Source organism: Chelonoidis abingdonii, chromosome 3 (assembly GCF_003597395.2).
Source record: "Chelonoidis abingdonii isolate Lonesome George chromosome 3, CheloAbing_2.0, whole genome shotgun sequence".
In the NCBI taxonomy this organism is placed as follows: Eukaryota; Metazoa; Chordata; order Testudines; family Testudinidae; genus Chelonoidis; species Chelonoidis abingdonii.
The window spans coordinates 211407258-211421907 of record NC_133771.1 but is presented as its reverse complement, the minus strand read 5'-3'; the positions used below and the strand labels follow the sequence as shown (position 1 = coordinate 211421907).

The window sequence follows — 14650 nt, the reverse complement described above, 5'->3', positions numbered from 1 at the left end:
CAGGTTGTTCCGAGTAAACTTCTGGTGCCTTTCCTTATGTCCTAAAAACTTGACGGTTCACTAGGGATGGCAGGATTCCTCCACTAAATTACATGGAGTCCTTCCTCTTTCAGAAACTCTTAAGGGCATAGTGCACATGTTTAACACTAACTCCTTTTATATTAAAATCATCTCCTTTTTCATAACTAAAAATCATACCTGTTCGTCTTGTTCTGTTTTAGTGGAAAGAAAAGCTTTGCCTGAACAAGAACCATTTTTGTGAGTATACTAGAACACACACACACGAACCATTTTTGTGGGTATACTAGAACACACGCACACACCCTTCCCAAAAAGAAAATCTCTTTTTGTGGCCGTGATCTTGGGCTGAATTTATAAGCATTTTTGGGAAAAAAGTTATATGTAGCTGTAATTTTGTGTGGCGAATGTGAAACTAACCCCTTAAAAATCCACAATCGGTTCTGCCCAGCTAAGCTACCTTGGTGACATGCGTTCTCCCTCTTCTCCAGACAAATACTTTAATATTAAACAAAGTAAACATGTCTCTTAAGGAGCTTAGAAGTCATCTTTATGGCTCAAATTGTTATGTGAAATAAAATAAGTTTATGCTGTTTGAGAGAATCTTAAGGTTGCCTGACTGAGCACAAGACAGGAAATAACATAGTACCCATGATTTTAACTCTGCCACTTGTTTATGCATTGCAGTACAGTCTTAATTATGCATTTTCATCCTAACTACTCAAATACACTATGATATCATGCAGTTTTGTTTAGATGCAGCTGTAACATCAACTTTAATGGTCATACTAACGCAGTATATCTGTACTGACTCAGGGCCAGGTCTTGCAAAGTCTTACCCCAAATTATCCTACACTGTTATGTCTACACTACAATAAAAACCCTGCAGCAATGAGTCTCGGAGCCCAGGCCAACTGACTCGGGTCATGTAGTCTGGTTGTGGGGCTATAAAATGGTAGTGTAGAAGTTTGGACTCAGCCTGGGCTCTGAGACTCTCCCTTCTTGTCCAAGTCTGAATGTCTACAGTATAACTTTACAGCCCCGCAGCATGAGCCAGAGTCAGCTGACCTGGTCTGGCTGTGTTTAATACAGGATAGACGTGCATTTGAGTTGCACTGAAGTCAATGCTGAACTCTCTGCAGGACTTAGGCCCTTTGACTTGATATGCTGGAGAGGACAAACCTTAAGGCTGGCTATTGCCTAGTGATTATTAAAAATGCCTTATTTCTGTCTTCTTGGTCTGCCCTCCTTTGAGTATAATTGAGGGGATGAGGCTCTCTATGAAGCTCAACAGCCAAGTGTAGTTGTCGTATATGTTGTTGTGGAGTTAGGGAGTAGCAGGTTCCTAATTAAGGTTGCCTATGATTAGCTGGAAGCAGGAGTAAAATGTCCGTTTTTTTTTTTTTTTCCCTTAAGCGCTACAGTAGGGGTTCTCAAACTGGGGTGGCCACGGCTGGCTGCTGGGGCCTAGGGCTGAGGCTGAAGACCGAGCCCCATCCACCAGGGCTAAAGCCCCTGGGAAGGGGGCCTAAGGTTGTGTCTCCTGCTTTGGGCTTCAGCTGTGGCCCCCAGGGTGGCAGGGCTGGGGTGGCTTTGGGCTTCGGTCCCTGCTCCTGGAGTTGGGTAGTAATATTTGTTGTCAGAAGGGGTTCATGGTGCAGTGGAGTTTGAGAACCGCTGCTCTACAGACTGTCTTTTGGGAACTCTTACAGCAAAAGTGTGTGGTGTTCTTTTTTTTTTGTTTTTGTTTTTGTTTTTTTTCCCTTCCTTTCAAACACCTTGGACCAGTCTCTCAAATTAGATGGTTCCCTCCTCCCAAGCCCATCTAGCAAATGTCTGTCTGTGTGCTTCAAAGTCCCTGGCTAAATCAAAATTAAAATATACGTGGCATGACACTAGATGACCCTTGTGGTCCTTTCTAACCGTATAATCCCATGGGAGACAGGGTGGGGCTGGAAACAGTAACATTTAGTATTGTGGTAACATCACAATAGAGCTTCCTCGTGTTAGCCCATGTTCGTACAGTGCCTATGTTCTTATGGCTGAAATGGGTGGATGGGGTTGTTTTTAAATAGCAAGATAACTAGTGCTTATTTATGGTGGGATGTACCAACCCCACACTGGGCCGGAGGGGGAGGGGGGGACTAATGAGAGCCCTGGCGGTTAAGTCAGCCTGGGCCTGCATGGGGTATGTGTCAAGCTGGGTGAGAGGAGTTCAAAGGGCTGACCAGGAAGGAGAGCAGCCCTGCCTCTCTCTCAGGGGAAGAAGCCAGCCAGGGTCAAGGAGCTGAGCTGGGCGAGAGCCTGGCTGGAGGAAGGTACCCAGGCAGTTGGGAAGCAAAGCGGCAGGAAGTGAGTCTGCCCGGGATCCATTGCTGAGTCAGAGACTGCCCTGGGAGAGGAGGAAACTCAGCAGAACCAGCTGGGTGGCAGACAGCTGTGAAGCGCTGCAGGGAGCCTGGGAAAGAGGCTTGGAGAGAGCTGGGCTGATGTGCTGGGAACCCAGGATGAGGCTGGAGCAAAGGCCCAAGGCAGAAAGTAATCCTGGGAAGGCAGCAGTAAGTCTGTAGCCAGGCCTTGGCTGCCCATCAAGGGTCCCTGGACTGCAACCCAGAGGAGAGGGAGGGCCTGGCTTCCCTTACAAGTCCTGGTGCGCACACTTTGGCAATGAAGACATTGCTGTAGTAAGATGCTCTTGCCTTCGAGAGTTTACAACCTAAATAGAAAAGGCAGAGGGTGGGAGGGAAAACTGAGGCATGGGGTGGGGAAGTGATTTGTCTGGGGTCACCCAGCAGGTCACTAGCAGAACTGGGGAAGGAATCCAAGTCTTCATAGTCTCAGGGCAGAGCCCTATCAACCTGTGTTGGAAGGCAGCGTCATTACTCCTAAACTTGTCACTGGCAAATCTAAATCTATCACTGGTGGCTGATAGATGTGGGAAGGTGATTTTAAAAAAAGGACTTTGTGAAATGGATTGGTGACCTACTCTTAAGAACCCAGCGTTCCTAGCCCTTATGAGTGAGAGAAGAGACCCTGTTTTCTTCTCAGCCACGAAGGTTAGAAATACACCTTTATACTGATTTCGGAGCATTCATTAGCCAACAAATTATAGATGCTGATGAAGTGGCAGTGCCAGTTGTGCTGAAGTTAGATGTGACTTGTAGTGTTTAATTTCACAACTCTCACACTAAATAACCTTAAATAATCTGTACTATGGACCTTGCTGCAACCTAGACTGATATTCCCAGAGGAGAATTCCTCCATCTGGCACTCTAAGGTCTTTGGGCTCTTCCAGCTTCATGTGAGATTTTCTGAGAACCAGGCAGAGGAAGCTGGAATATTGCTTTAAAGCTTTCTCCTCTGGGCATCCGTACCTCTCTAGAGGGAGCTCTGAACACTGATTCTGTAGCCCCCCTTCTGCCCCCCCATCATTTAATCCATCTCTCCAGCCTTGGATCCTCTGCCTCCATATTTGCCCATACACCTCTACCCCGATATAACGCAGTTCTTGGGAGCCAAAAAATCTCACAGCGTTATAGGTGAAACCGCGTTATATCAGGGTAGCAGCAGCAGGGCTCCAATGGAGATTAAGGGGCCTGGGGCTCCCTGCGGTGGCCAGAACTCCGAGCCCTTTAAAGCGCCACCTGAGTCCCAGGGTAGCGGCGGCAGGGCTCCAGGGATGATTTAAAGAGCCCCGGACTGCGGCCGCTGCTGGGAGCCCCAGGCCCTGTAAATCCCTCCCCCGAAAGACCTAAAACACAATGAATGTCTGGTGTCAATAGACAACTGCCCCTCACAGACCTCTCTGACTTTTTGTAACGTGCCAGTTTTGGTTCAGGACAGAACATCTTGGAGGTGCATAATGCATTCGATAGCCTCTACGGTAACCAGCCAACTGCATGAGACCTGACCAATCCACAGGATGGGAAAAGACTGCCAAGTTGACTAAAGTAAAGTTGAGTATTTTTAAAATCATAATGTAAATATCTAGTAAACATTATCTATGCAACACAGTACTAAACAATAGAGTGGATTGATTTTAAACCAGCAAGGAGGAAACCTTGACTGAAATAAGTGATTTTTCATCTTGTTTTGCCCTCTTTAGCTCTTTTCCTAAAAAGAGTCTCATTCTCATTGGTTTGTTTGATAAATATTTGGTCTCTTCACAACCAGATACATCCTTTACACTAAACTTGTTGCTACCGTTTGCTACATGTGTGATACACTGTTTCCATGCACATTTATTTAAGCAGTTTAACACACACACACTCAGATTTTTTGGTTAGAAATTGGTGAATGCTGCACTTCTTTACTAGTTTACTTGGTTTGAGTCAAGCTGTACTTGAATGGGAATTGGAATTCAATTAAAAATGTACCAACACATTTTAAAATTTGTTTTAAGGTAGTTTTTATTTAACTAGTAAAATGTGCTGGGTACAAACAAAGAAAGTGTGTGTATCAAAACATATTTTGCATTTAAAACTGACGTACTAAATACAGGAAATATTAACTGTGGTTAGTGAATTGATTGGTTTTCTTTTGGCGCATGAGCCAGATTTTTCTGCGCTATTTGGGCACCTAAAGATGTAGACGGATGCTTTAGGAGTGGTTTCAGAAGCTCCTATTTGCATCTTTAGGTGCCTGAATACTTTTTTGAAAATTCATGTCCTTCAAGGTTTTTAGGATTTTAGTAGATCTCATTGTGACGTTGCACTCCATAATGTGTTATGGAAATATGTGTACGAGTGTGAATATGATGTAACTGGAATATGCTTTATGCAAAAGGTCTCTTATAAGGTATCATTACAAAGCTTATGATCTACTGAGTGTGTTCATCCTATTTGTTTGCATGTATTATTTCGATGTCTGGAGTTAGAAGAATAAGATATAAACTTGTATCACTGACGTAAACATGTTAAGTGGAAGCCATTAAGAGTGCTTCAGAATCAATGACCTGTAAATGGCTCTGTTTACTTGCAAACCTTCTGGATATGTGCGGGCCAGCCCTGGAAGAATGGAGGCTGGGGGTCCCACAGGACATGTGAACATGTCACCTGATACTGGAATCCATCTTAAACCTGGTGCTTTTCCATTTAGAAGGAGGAGTGGGAACCCAGAGAGAGACAAGATTATCACTTTGTGCCAAGCCTATAAAAAGGGGTGGAACAGAATAAAGGGAGTGGCCACTCATGAGAGAACCCCTAGTTTCCACCTAAGATGACTGCTGGAACTAACAAGGACTGTACTGGGGGAAAGGATTGGGCCCAGACTAGGAAGGAGTCTAGTCTGTGAAAGAAGCTTATTGGAACATCTCTGAGGGTGACATTTTACCCGTAATCAGTTTCTTAGTGTATTAGGCTTAGACTTGCGTGTTTTTGCTTTATTTTGCTTGGTGACTCTACTTTGTTCTGTCGGTTATCACCTGAAACCACTTAAATCCTACTTTTTATTCTTAATAAAATCACTTTTGTTTGTTAATGTACTCTGAGTAAGTGATTCATACCCGGGGAAGCAAACAGCTGTGCATCTTTCTCCATCGGTGTTATAGAGGGTGGACAATTTGAGTTTACCCTGTGTAAGGTTTATACAGAGTAAAACCAATTTATTTGGGGTTTGGATCCCACTGGGAGCTGGGTTTCTGGGTGCTGGAGCTAGATGACCTACTGAGCAGCTTTTGGTTAAAGTCTGCAGCTTTAGGGGCATGGACCAGACCTGGGTCTGTGTTGCAGCAGGCTAGTGTGTCTGACCAACAAGGCAGGTTTCGGGAGACCCAAGCTGGCAGGGAAAATGGGCTCAGAGGTAATTCCAGCACATCAGGTAACAGTCCCAAGGGGGTCTCTGTGACCGAACCTGTCACACTCCTCTTCTAACTGTTCTTCCCCCCACTCGCTTTTACAGCTTGAAGAAAACAAGCTTTCCTGCTTCTTAAACTCACAATCGGTTTCTCAACTTAAAGAAAACATTCTCTGCATGTGCTTGTTGAACTGAAACCAAAAGCAATTAAGGCACAAGCTTTTCTGCACAACAAACTCCAAGTATTGACCCTTGGAAAAATGTAAATACTAGCATTCGCTCCATTGGAAAGACTGAAAATAATTACATCATGCAGGACAGGACATTGTGTCATATTTATAAAGCTTGAGTTGATGTCAAAAGTTAAAGGTGTCTTGTTGTCTCTCCACCCCAAGTCTTTATAAACTTAAACAGCAGCACCCTTTAGCTCATTAAAACGTGAGGAGTGCTCCTTGATGCAGCCTTTGTAAAATGTATTTAAATGCTTAGTAAGTTTAGACCTTAACATAGATTGTCAATTTCAAATTGAATTTGAAAATAAGATAGTTTTTAAAAATACGTAATTTAAATTTTTTTTTAAATTCCAATTTAAATAAAATTGAATTTTCATCCACATTGATAAAGAACCATATATCAACAGTAGGCTGGCCGTTTGACCAGTTTGAAGTTGTCCAGTCTTGTCTTTGGACAGGCTTTTCCCTGTCCGGTACTGGATGTCTGGTATTGTCACACTGCATGGAGAACGTCATTTTCTCTCTCTCTGGTGTGACCTTACATACACTGCGTGGACAAGGTCACGCAAGTGTGGGTGGAGCTGCAGGTTCTGAAAAAGGCATTGTCTGTGCGATGAAGCCTCACGTGGACTGTGTGCGTGACGTTACAGGGGCATGCAGGCAGGAGTGGGGCCATGCTGTTCCCAGACTTACTGGAATGTCCGTTATTCTGGGGTTGTGGCAGTGGCCACCCTAATCAGCGTAGCCTGTAGACATTCATAATGCTATATAGTGAATCAAACTGAAAGTGATTCAGGGACTGGAAAACTGTGTGGCCAGTTCTGTTGTGAGCGCTTCAGAAAGGATCTTGAAAAGAGCTGCAAGAATGACTCGTGGTCTGGAAAACATGACTCTTAACTGAGCTTCTGAAGTCTCACTAATCTGTAGCTGATCCCAGAGAGCGTTAAGAGGTGACTTGGTCATGGCCTGCAAGTACGGGGGAGGGAGGGGAAAGAGATTTCTGATAGCAGAGGGCTCTATAATCTACCAGAAAAAAGCACAGTGAGATCCAGTGGCTGGAAACTGAAGTTAGACATTTCTAACCTGAATTTAAGTTGCAAATTTTTAACAGTGAAGGTAATAACTTACTTAAGTAGGGTTGCCAGTTTTGGCTGGACATATTTCCTAGAGGTTTCATCACATGACATAATCTTTAAAGCAGTGGTGCCCAAACTTTTCCTGTCGTGCCACCCCCCTGCCCTTACCAGTAATGGAATCTGTCAGCACCGCCCCCCCATCCCTGCATTACTGTCCAGTTGGTTCAGCAGAGGAGCTTGGGCAGAACTGGGAATGCGAGAGGAACTGGGACTGAAAGTGGAGCTGGCCTGGGGGCAGAGAGGGAATGAGGGCTGGGGCTGAGGCTGGGGATAGAGCGGGGCTGGATGGTGCTGCCCTCCCGTCCCCCCCCACCCCTCCACGAGAGCTGGCCTGAGCTCTGCTGCATCCCCCCGAATGCTCCTCCAGTTTGGGGACCACTCCTTTAAAGATTAATCTTTAATTCCTAGAGACTCCAGGCCAATCTTGGAGGATGGGCGCCCCTGCAGTAGTGAATTCTCCATCGCTTGTAGTCTTTAAATCAAAGCTGGTAATTGTTCTGAGATACATGCCGTAGGCTAATCAGAAGCATGGTCTGGTTGCAAGAACTGGTGGGTAAGGTTAGGTGACCTGTGCTTTGCAGGGAAGTCTGACTAGACTATCCGAATGGTCCCTTCAGGCTTTAGTTGTGAGTTGCAGTGTGTGTCTTGGCTCTTGCTGTACACCTGAGGGCATGGCTGAATTGACAGCGAGTATGGGGTGACAGTTGTCACGTGTGATCATTGTCTTAATTTACCATTTATTGCCTTTCAGGGCTTATATCTTGAGAAATGCACTTGAGCAACCTTGACTCTGTGTCTGTGTAATTGCCACTGTGCTCAGGCAACACAATGTAGTGCAGGCTCCACATCATGCAGCTGTGAACGGCATGCTCTCCCTCTACCCAGGGTCTGGTGGGAGGTGGGGGAGGGAATCCCCCAGAGCCTAGGGGGCATCTGCAGAGACAGAATTGGCAGCTTTGCGTGAACTGGCCCTGGTTTCTGCTTTCGAATGTTGTAGCCTGATGGATCACAGCAGAGGGAGTCAGCCAGGAGGCTGCAACTCCTGGAGTAGGCAGGAAGCTGTCCTGCATGCTGCATAGGCGTAGCAGCTCTAACTTGTGTTTATAGCCCCAGTAACTGAAACACCTATTTGCTGCAATTGTAATAAGTGCTAGAGACATTGAATAAACTAGCACAGTGGGGCAAGGGGTGTTGATACGTCCCTTATTTAAAAAAAAGATTGGGCTGGGGAGAGGTGTACTTATGTCCTTACTCGCCACACTGATACTGACTCGGACTCTTAATACATTCCATGGGTGGTGTACTTGAGCCCACTTATCCACTGACATTTTAAAAACCCCCACATCCCAATCTGAGTCTGTGCTGGTTATGTGCTATATATGTATCTTGTGAACCTTGTAACTGATACCTGTAATCCCTCGTAACTCCAGCCTGACCCCAGATGTACGGTACTTTCCCTCTTAACTTGTGTATATTTAATTTTAAACATTTAACTTTAATAAAATCAAGAATACAGGCTGGGGTCTCTGCTTTGCACTGCTCGATTTGATTAGTTTAGCAGTAAAATATATATTTATCTTCGTGCAGTTTCATGCCTGCAGACTGGCTATGTACCCACACAGAAAACATGGGTTCAGATAACTGGGACTTGCACTTTGATTTTGTGTCTAATACAGGTCTTGAGCATCAGATCATAGTTAAAGGACTGACTCTAATGTGTATAGTGAGGATAACATACTGCTGCAGAGTAGAATAATTCTTGTTGTAGATTATTAATACACACTTGGCTGTAACAGGGAACATGCAAAGAAGTCTTGACGTTGGCTTGTTCTCTTGTAATGTAAATGTATTAAGGGCTGTAACAAAGAGGAAGCGATCAATTGTGCTCCATGCCCCCTGAAAGTAGGACAGGAAGAAAATGGCTTAAATTTAAGCAAGGGAGACTGAGGTTAGATAATAGAAAGTTTTCCCTCACTATAAAGATAGTTAAGCCTTGGACCAGGTTTCTAAGGGAGATTGTGGAATCTGTATCTTTGGAGGTTTTTTAAGAATTAGGCTGGACAAACCGCTGTCAGGGATAATCTGGGTATACTTGGTATTGCCTCAGCAGGTGCGTGTGCGTGCGTGTGTGTGTGGTGGAATGCGTTAGATGGTCTCCTGAGGTCCCTTCCAGCCATACACTTCTATGATTCTATATACCAATAAGGTAGCATTCTATTGCTAAAGGATGTGTGAAAAACTTTACCTGATTGCAAATGGGTATTTCCCTTTAGCATCTAAAATGCTGAACGTGTTTCTGGGTTCACTAGACCTGGAAGGGAAGGAGTACAAGACTCTTGATGATTCCATGTCCCAGTTACTATAGTCACGCTTGGACATTGTGTAATGAATGAGCTTATTTAAAACCTCTAGATCTGTTGGCTGACTGTAGCCTAAGAACTCAACTTGTTTAAGCTGTTCTTCACCGCATCTTTTCCAGTCTGACACGCACTTAGTTTTGTAGCTTGCGGGGATGTGGATTTTCTTCTGCATTTTGTACAGTGCTTAGAATAATGGGGCCTCACCCTTTGGTGGCTATGCAATAAAAAATAAGTGTTACTTATGCACACATGTACCCCCCCCCTCCACCTCCACCACAACAGATCTGGTGCTAGGAAGCAATATCTTAGCACTAACTCTAGTCCTTGTCTCTTGCAGGTAGAGAGAAGTAAGCCAGGATGGATTTGTACGATCCTCAGACGCTGGGTGTTATGGTCTTTGGTGGTTTCATGGTGATTTCAGCTATTGGGATCTTCCTGGTGTCTACCTTCTCCATGAAGGAGACCTCTTACGAGGAAGCCCTGGCTAAGCAACGCAAGGAGCTTGAGAAAACGCAGCAGCACAAAGTGGAGAAGAAAAAGAAAGAGAAACCTGTTGAGAAGAAAGGAAAGGCTAAGAAAAAAGAGGAGAAACCGAATGGGAAAATACCTGAGCAGGAGCTGGTTCCGGATGTGACTGATGCTCCCAAGGAAGTAGACCCTGAACCTGTTGCGGTGTCTGAGCCAGTGATCATTGAGTCTCCTATTCTGGCGGTTTCGGCTCCCCCTCAGGAGAAGGAGAAACCTGCCCCATCACCTAAAGACAAGAAAAAGAAGGAAAAGAAGGTGGCCAAGGTTGAGCCAGCTCCCCCTCTTGTTACTTCTCCATCAGTCTCTGTATCAAAATCTTCTCCAGTCTTGGAGGTAGCTGCCAAAGAAGTGCCTATTGTGGCAGTCCCACCGGTTGGCACGCTACAAAGTGCGCCTGTAGTTCACTCTGTTGCTGTCAAAAAAGCAGAAGCTCTGGTAACCCAAGAAGAGACAAAGCACGACGGAGCTGCCAGGAAGAAGGCAGTGGCCAAGAAGAAGAGTGAGTTGAGTAAGTATGTGACTCCTGCAAGCATCCTTACGGTATGTCACCAGAGGCGCTATGTGATGGGGAAGCTGAGCATTGGTATGTCAGGTGAGGAGCAGAGGGGGATTGCCCCCTTTCTCTGCTGTTAACTTGCCTAGAAATGGTGGTGTTGCCTCAGGAGGCTGTTTTTGAAGGGCTGATTACATGTGTGTGGCTCTTGTTAAACTTGAAAAGCCTCAGTGGCTTGGGTTCCTCTCTGTGAAACTCAACCGCAACCTTAATTTCTTGATTCAATGCCTCTTTTTTTTTTTAATGTAGCATCTTGTGCTGGGTGCTTCTGTGTGCTTGGAGCTGGCTTATCACTATGATTTTTTTTTTCCTATTTATTTGGGCACGTGAGGTTTTGCAGTTTGCAGGAGGTCAGACTAGATGATCATGATGGTCCCTTCTAGTCTTAAAGTCTATGAGTCTATTTCCTTGGTTCTGAATATCTGAGTCTCACTGCTTAAGTCATGGCAGTATTTGTAACGTGCTCATCACAGGTACCTGAACACTTTGCAAAACTGCACAGATGCAGAATGAGTGGTTGAGGGATAGATTTGTATTCTCTCTTTTACCTGCCCCAGGAAAGGGGGAGACCCCTGCTTAGACATCGTGCCATCTTGGAAGAAGCAAGCATGAAGTTAGAGAGCGTGCGTGGATTGCTGCTTACTGATCCTCATAAGGGAAAGGTGGCTGTTGAATTTTTATATTGAAGGTGATCGGGCTAGTTGGCTGTCAACCTCTGTAATGAAAAGAATCCCGCTAAGGTGGACCTGCCCATGCAAAGGCTGAGTACTGCTAGCAGACTGCTATACATAGCTGAAGAAGAAGCACCTTATGCATCTGTATCCAGAAAACAAGCTGATTGGGTTTAGTCTTGGAGGACTAATGTTTTGCATTTGATAACTGTTCAGAAACTGCTACAGTGCGCCGCAGGAACTCCTCCTCTAATTAAACTGTAACTAGAGGGAAGCAAAGCCTGAGTATGCTTTGGAGAGGCAGGAAGTTAGAACCTCTTTACGTTCTTATTGGCTGGCTTCTTTGTCTTTAGATTATTTTGCTGTCCACTGAGAGAATGGAGGATACTGCACATGCACAGCATAACAGTTTTGCTGTTGGAATCTTAATGTCCACGCTTCCCGACTTCCTCTTAAAATCATTCTGAACGTCTGCTAGTCTTACAGTAGTCTTATATGTAAATCCACTGGGAGGACAAAAAGCACTTTGTGTTTGAGAGCAGTGGTTTTGAAAATTTTAATACTATTACAAAGGTGTCTCTCTTTCTTACACTAGGCACCTTGACACAAGCTAGTACCATTTTATTCCTGTGTAATCAGTTAACTTTCCTGGCTTATGTAGGCTTTTTCGTCTCTTGCGGCAACGCAGTAGGGGATGCATTTCTCAGCTGATCTGCGGAGACTGTTTCCCCAAGATGGGCTAACAGGCTAACCCCACAAAAGCCTATGTTTCTAATGGCTACATCTGTGCCTTGTGCAAATGGAAACACCAAAGCACTCTCCTTAAATGGAAGCCCGAGATAGTTCAGATGGTGGCGGTGACCTCAAGATTTGTGATTCTTAGTGTCCATGTTGTTCTCCTACCTCAGCAAAGTAGCAGAGTGTCAGGTGCTTAAATCTCCTGCATATAAACTACTTGGACATCTGCAGCTAAGAGGGGCAACCTTGCGGGGCAGAAAGTACGCACCAGTGACACACGTTGTCACTCAACACCATGGCAGATGTCATAGACATCCTAGATTATTATGGTTGGCAGTGACCTCAGGAGGTCATCTAGTATGCAACCCCCTGCTCAAAGCAGGACCAATCCCCAGACAGATTTTTATCCCACTTCCTTAAATGGCCCCCCCGTAAGGATTGAACTCACAATCCTGGGTTTAGAAGGCCAGTGCTCAAACACCTGAGCTATCCCTGTCCACTGAGCAAACTCAAATGTGACCTTCACCTTCTACTTCCAGTACTTGAATTCCTCTCCTTTCTGGTCCACTGGACTGTCTTGCCGAGCATAATTTCTTCAGCTAGCTTTTGCTGTAACCCTATCATGTACAGATGTGGTAAGGCTGGACTACTTCCCATTCTCCTCCTCTTCTACTCCCCAAAAATCTTCCTGTGAAATGGATTTTGCCCAAAGCATATTTCCACCTCAGAATGCCAGGTACAGCTGAAGCATGGAGCCGTTCATCTCCAAAGACCAATGCTTCTGAAAGCTGGTTCCATATGAGAAGTGGTGGGCTACTACAAAGCCGGTGCCTGCTAAGAGGTCCCATTTTGGAGACCAGAATGTAGCTTGTGTGACCCACAATAAATATGGGACCTGATCCAAAGCCCACTAAAGTCAAGGGGGAAGACTCCCACTGACTTGCAAAACTGCCTCCTAAACCTAGCAGTCCTGTAGTTGGTATGCCATATAGTGGCACCTTGGTATAGAAGGAGCAGCTGTTTCACGACCTTTCCTCAAAGCTGAGAATGGTGCTCTGGTTACTATTAGCAGATGAGTGTGTTTACTTGGCGTAAATAGCTGCACTGAGCTGCCCATATCTGGACTAAGAGGCACTGTGTAACCTTCAAAGTGTACGTTGTGGATCTACCTCCTCTAGAGAAGAGAGAGCAAAACTGTCATGTGATAAATCAGGACTTTGGTGTTCGGAAGCAGGAAGTGCACTAGCTTTTGTACTGCCATCCCTTTGATCTCTTTAACTGTCGACAAAGACCCAGTGAATTGCTGTCTCCATTAACTCAATGGGAGTTTTGCCATTGACTTGAACTAGGGCCATGTGTGTAGTGCATTTCTGCCCCCTTCTTCCTTACCCATGAGTTCCAACCGAACCTGAGAATAAGTTAGCATGCATCTAGCTCCTTTATCGTTAGAACAGTGAGACAATGAAAGGTGCAACTTCCATCGACACCTGCAAACGTCAAACGTAGGGGGTAGGCCTAAAGCCAGCCCTGTCATCCTGGAGGAGAAGCAAACTCCTAAGTTTCAAACTCAGATTAACGTTACTGTGTGTTTGTGCTGCTGAATGTCCATGTGGGTTTGAAAAGTTCTTGGCTTCCTAGCAGAAAGTGTTTAATGCCTAAACAAAAACACAGTTCATCTGGTATTAAGCTTTTAGTCCACATTGCTCATTTTTGGAGGGCTGTAATGTTTCAGGAATTATAGACTATCAGGGTTGGAAGGCACCTCAGGAGATCATCTAGTCCAACCCCCTGCTCAAAGCAGGACCAATCCCCAGACAGATTTTTGCTGTAGATCCCTAAATGTCCCCCTCAAGGATTGAACTCACAACCCTGGGTTTAGCAGGCCAATGCTTAAACCACTGAGCTATCCCTCCCCCCATCTGGCTGTTTTGAAACCTCTCCACACCTCTCCATAGTGTCAGGGCCCCTACCTAAAAACAGACAGCTAGAATCCGTTTATTTGGGTGGGAGGCGGGGGGGACTACCAGTGACTGTCCATTCTCGTTCTCCCTATGCCCTAAGAAAATGCAGATTTTGGGTTGTGCTTTTCCCCTGCCTTAAAACTGAAAATGGAACAAAACCAATATTTGAAGCTCTGGCTGCTTGCTAGAAGTAGTAGCAACTAGTAAGAGGATCCAGACGAAGAGGAGATGGACACCTTTCTTCCCCATGCCTTGTTGAAGAAGAAGAATTCTGCCCGGTGTCAACTAGACATGACCCAGACAGTGAAAGAGAGTTGGAAGTGGCCATAGGCTCACTAACTGCTGCCTCTTTGGCTGTGAAGCAAAGTAGGGAGGATCGAGAACTGTCCCTTCTTTCGCTTCTCTCAGTGCAATGGTAAGACCAGGTGTTACGGGCTTTGGGGCTGTTCAGTCCGAGCCAGATGAGTTTTTGATTATATGTAGTTAAACTCAAAGCTGAGAGGGGGAAATGGAAGGAGGGTGGCCCAGTGGTAGTGTACTAGCCTAAGATTTAAGACTTGGGTTCAAATCTCTGCTCTGCCACAGTGTTCTTGTGTAACCTTGGGGAAATCACTTAATCCTGGTCTTGTTGCGGCTCTCCTAAAGATGGATGGCCTGCT

The 14650-nt window shown here is 45.2% G+C and overlaps 2 protein-coding genes across 3 annotated transcripts in view; one reads left to right on the top strand and one right to left on the bottom strand.

Annotated features, from left to right (window-relative positions):
- RRBP1 (ribosome binding protein 1) overlaps positions 1-14650 on the top strand; it is a 56287-nt gene that overhangs the window by 5512 nt on the left and 36125 nt on the right. For both annotated transcript variants that reach the window (XM_032795865.2, XM_032795864.2), the window contains exon 2: positions 9878-10715. The gene's annotated coding sequence lies outside the window, so the exon portion shown is untranslated. The remainder of the gene's footprint in view (positions 1-9877; positions 10716-14650) is intronic.
- BANF2 (BANF family member 2) overlaps positions 1-14650 on the bottom strand; it is a 50962-nt gene that overhangs the window by 26434 nt on the left and 9878 nt on the right. The window lies entirely within an intron of this gene.